Source organism: Dromiciops gliroides, chromosome 5 (genome assembly GCF_019393635.1).
Source record: "Dromiciops gliroides isolate mDroGli1 chromosome 5, mDroGli1.pri, whole genome shotgun sequence".
In the NCBI taxonomy this organism is placed as follows: domain Eukaryota; kingdom Metazoa; phylum Chordata; class Mammalia; order Microbiotheria; family Microbiotheriidae; genus Dromiciops; species Dromiciops gliroides.
Window position 1 is genome coordinate 193,966,041 of NC_057865.1, and position 4,985 is coordinate 193,971,025.

Below are 4,985 nucleotides of genomic sequence, written 5' to 3' on the forward strand. Positions count from 1 at the left end.
CTTGCATTGTTTTTATTTCTTTTCCCAATTTATCCTCTACTGCTATTATTTGATTTTTAAAATCTTTTTTTTTCTTATTTTTTATCTCTTTCTTTTTTAACTCTTCTATGAATTGTTGTTGGGCTTTTTCCAATATGCACTTTTCTTTGGGGCTTTGCTTTGTCAATGTTTTCAAGTCATTGTCTTCTGTGGTTTTGTCTTGAAATCCCCTATTACCATAGTAGTTTTTTAAGGTCTAGTTCTTTTTTGTTTCCTCATTTTTCCAGACTGCTTCTTGACTTTGGACTTTATGTTAGTGATTACCTCTGTGGAGAATGACTGACTTAAGTCTTTTATGTCTTTCTGCTGGTTTCACAGCTCAATTTGGAGCCTAAAAGTTTTCAGTGGCTCCAAAGTGATGTCCAGGGAGAGATCTGTTCACTACTCTCCTAGTCTGCACTCTGCATGTTCTTGATCCATTTTAGGTCTTTTAGTTTGTGTATGGTTAAATTTCTATACACTGTCCCCAGAATAAGTCAAAGTTAACATTCTAGAAGTTCTGTGGGTTCAACCCAACTGAATTACTGATCTTTCTTGGTTTTGGTCTCCTGCCTTGGTTTATTTCAATGCAGACTTATATGTAGGACTAAAGGTCTGATTGTACATGAATATCTGATTTCAATCAGAAAGCAGTTATTTCTTCTTTGTTAAGATAAAACCAACTTCTTTTGGGGTATGTGTGTGTGTGTGTGTGTGTGTGTGTGTGTGTGTGTGTGTAAGTTGAAAGTGTTAATAATATATTGGCATTAAGCTTTCACAAAATATAAAAACCTTTGATTTTTTAACCCAGAGTTTTCTTTTCCCAACATTATTGTTATTGTTCTCTTTTCTGTTATTCACTGACCTCCCTTTTACCTATCTTCACATCAAGCTCACCAAGTATCAAAGTACATATTGACTTGGTTTGGAGGTTTTTGTCAAGTTCATCATGGAATTTATCTCCTTCTCCCTTCTTTGCAACAGATGTTGGTGTATATATAAATTTCAAATATCTTCCCAGTGTTTTGTTTTGTTTTGTTGCTTATACTCATCATGAATACAGCAGGATGAGATGTCCAAGTATCCCACAAAATGATGTTTCTTATGGTTTGGGGGTCATAATGAAATTGACTCCACTAACTTCTTTGTTTCTCTTTCTAAAGAGAACCACAAATTATGCATGCTTATTTTTAGCTACAATTTCCTTTTGTTTTCTGGTTTCATTTATAGAGAGATTTAGCTTAACAAAGTTGACTTAGCTTAGTTCTTCCAGTAGTAGGATGATTAGTTGATCATTAGGCAACAATCTCACATACAGAATACCTGTGGGTAGATAATAGTCATAGGGGTATAGATTTAGAGTTGGAAGGAACATAAAAGACCATTTAGTACAATCACTTTTTATAGATGCAATCTCTTTTTATAGATAAGGAAACTTAGGTCCAAAAAAGTTGTATTCTTGGACAAGATTACACAGGTAATAGGTGTTAAAGTTGAACTCTAAGGTTCTTTCCCGTGTACTATGTTTCTATGACTCAGTATAACTCCTGTGGAGTTAACAAAAGCAATTGTGGAAAATGAAAAAGACAAGAGTTCAGCCAGATATCATCCCTGCAACTTGGTACGGTATCATGAACACTTGCTGGAAGATTGAAGTAGTGTCAATTGTTACCATTTTAAAATCTGATTTTTAGTATAGTAAAAAGAGCACTGGATTTGAAGAAAGAGAATCTCCATTTGAATCCTACTTTGGTAATTTACTGCCTAAGTGAACTTGGCCAAGGCCTCAGGACTTGGTTTTATCCTTAGTAAGTCATGAGACTAGGTGATTACTAAAGTTCTTTCTGACACTAAGCTTTATAATCTGTTTCTAATGCAATGCAAAACCATTTCTTCTTGACTGGTCCTCTGAATACATGGAAAACATTAACTTCACAAAATACCCTAGCACTGGGAGCAGGAAGGAGTGTCATTTGACAGCTTTGTCATTCATTGCTTAGTTCTGGGTCTCAGTTCCAGGAAAGAGAAGACTAATCACAGTTACAAAGGAACAAGGGACATACCTATGTAAAGAATAAGGAATAAGTTCTAGAAACATAGCTCTGTGGCTCTGAGCCTAAGAGCAGATGAGAGACTCGGTTCTCAACTTTAGTCCTTCCATTGACTAAAAATCACAGCTCTTTTAACCTTTCATTGTACATCTTATTTTCTATCTCTTTAATCCTCGTTGTTGTTCTCTACTACATGTCCAATTCTCCATGAGACTTTTAAAAGATGGCAACTGGAAATTAACATGATCATATAAGATCTCAGTCTTTGATACATTTCAGTATCATGTGTTTGCTTTTATAACAATGCTAAATATTTAGTTTGAAGTCAGTATTACCTGTGTCTAGACTACTGTAACGATTGGAATGATACCAACTGCTGGAGACTTACTGTAGAAGAGCTCCGCCCATGAGGTGAAGGTCTTTGAGGGCAAGGCCATGCATCTTTTCTTTGGCATCAGGAAGTGACGTTTGCTTGTGGGAGGAATAAGGGGGAGAGTGGAGCTCTGACTCTGGCTCTTTCCTGTGGACACTGGCAGAGAGCGGAGATAGAAATGCGCTCTCCCTTTAATAGATAGATGAATGTAGGCCTTTCTCTCTCTCTTTACCAAATTCTTATTCTCCTTAATAAATGCTTAAAAGCCTAACTCTTGCTAAAGCTTATAATTTAGTGGCAACCATTCATTAGATATTTTAGACAGACAAGCTAGAATTTTAACCCTTAACACTCCCATTAGATGCGAATAGTTAAAATACCTGTCCAAAAAGCATTCAAAATCAAAAATTTAGAAATGAACAAAAGAATAAATTATATAAAAAGGATGTTTGTAGAGTAGGAAAAATTTGGATAAAAACATTTTTAATATCATATTTTTAAAGGTAGACATTTTAGGAAAAGACACTAATTTCTTCCTGGCATGTCATTTTCTTTGAAAGGAAAAAAAAAAAAGCCTTGTTGGGCTACAGAGTAACTATTAGGACTCACTAATGGGAGAAAAAATATATAACCTTAAATTTGGGAGAAAAAAGAAGATGAAACAATATTTAAGTAAAATTTAGAAGGATATAGGTTCTAATCCTTGGATTTTTACTGTCATTTTTTAGGTTCGGTATGTGATTTGGATTAGACAGATAAATCTAACCTCCTGTCAGTTTCAGACCTTGCCAATACCCAGGTTACCCTATGAATTTAGGATCTAACGGGGACTCCATAGGATTATCCTACATTAGCTTTGATTTGGTGGTGTGGTAAAAAACGGAAGTTTTAGGGGAATCATTTGAGAGTTGAGTGCATACTACTGAAGTGGCTTTTGAAGGACCTCCCTTTTGGGGTGGAGACTGTGACGAACTTCCAGGACGCCAACTTAAAACTGAGGGTGGAACAGAAGTTCAGTCTCTCTCTAGTTTTTCAGCTTAGCCATGGCCCACGCATTTGGTATTCAGTGCTGGTTCTCAGCCTGACAGGCAGTTTGGGATTCAGTGAGTTTTATAAAGGAAAATAGACTAAGCTTAGATCTAAGATTGTTCATGTGTATTTCTACTTTCCTATTTCCCTAATTGCTATCACCTTTTGTTGTCTAATTAATTCACTAACAATAAAAACTACTCCCTCACTGATTAAAGCTCAGAAGCTTCTTTTTCTTAGTGGTCTGGGAAATATATAAGGGAAAAGTTAAAAGGGGGAGTCTAATGCTCTTATATCCAATTTTTAATCTCACAGTTTAAAGGTAGAAAATTAACTTTAGGACTTGACCAAGCAGGAAATGGATACTACATGCTGGTCCAGAATTCTTAGGCTTATCTTTCTTAGAAAAGAACTCTGGGAGCTTAAGAGTTACTCTAGGGCTGAGAAAACCAGACAATTTGGTGAGGGGAAAAATGAGTGTGTGAGTAAATACTAAAATGGCATAGTGTGCATGCATGATATCACTGAGGCTGCCCAAATCTTCCCTTTAGTCTTACTTTATGCATATTCAGAGAAAAGATACAAGCAAGTCAGAACAAATTGTAGACCTTGGTGATTGAGCTGAAAAGAAGCCTGTCCTCTTAACTATTTCAAATGACTTAAACCACAAAATAATCTCAATAATAACTTTTGACATCAAACTAGCTTGAAATCATTGAAATATAGATAATCCTTGTCAGAAGTGTCTTTCCAACATCAGAATTCAGAGTATATTTGAAAGAAATACTCTAATGAATTCTGGAGATAAAACTAAATCTAGATTAAGTAAAAGTTTAGCGACAGCTAAGAATCAGTGAAGAAGGTAGTTTAGTGTGAGAAAGTAATTATTAATAATGGATTTACTCGGGGCAGCTAGGTGGCACAGTAGATAAAGAACCGGCCCTTAATTCAGGAAGACCTGAGTTCAGATATAGCCTCAGACACTTGATACTTACTTGCAGTGTGACCCTGGGAAAGTCATTTAACCCTCATTGCCCTGAAAAAAAAATGTATTTACTCATTCCTATTAAAAACAATAGAGAGCATAGGAATAGGTGGAGCTTTCCTTAAAATAATAAGCAGTACCTACCTAAAACCATCAGCAAACATTATATGTAATGGGGATAAGTTAGAGGCATTCCCAATAAGACCAGGGGTGAAACAGGGATGTCCATCATCACCTCTATTATTTAATATTTTACTAGAAATGTTAGATTTAGCAATCAGAGAAGAAAAAGGAATGAAAGGAATTAGAACAGACAAGGAGAAAACAAAACTATCACTCTTTGATGGTATACTTAGAGAATCCTAGAGAATCAACTAAAAAACTACTTGAAACAACAACTTTCTCAAAGTTGCAGGATATAAAAGAAATCCACATAAATCATCAGCATTTCTATACATGACCAACAAAGATCAACAGCAAGAGATAGAAAGAGAAATTCCATTTAAAGTAATGGTAGACAATATAAAAT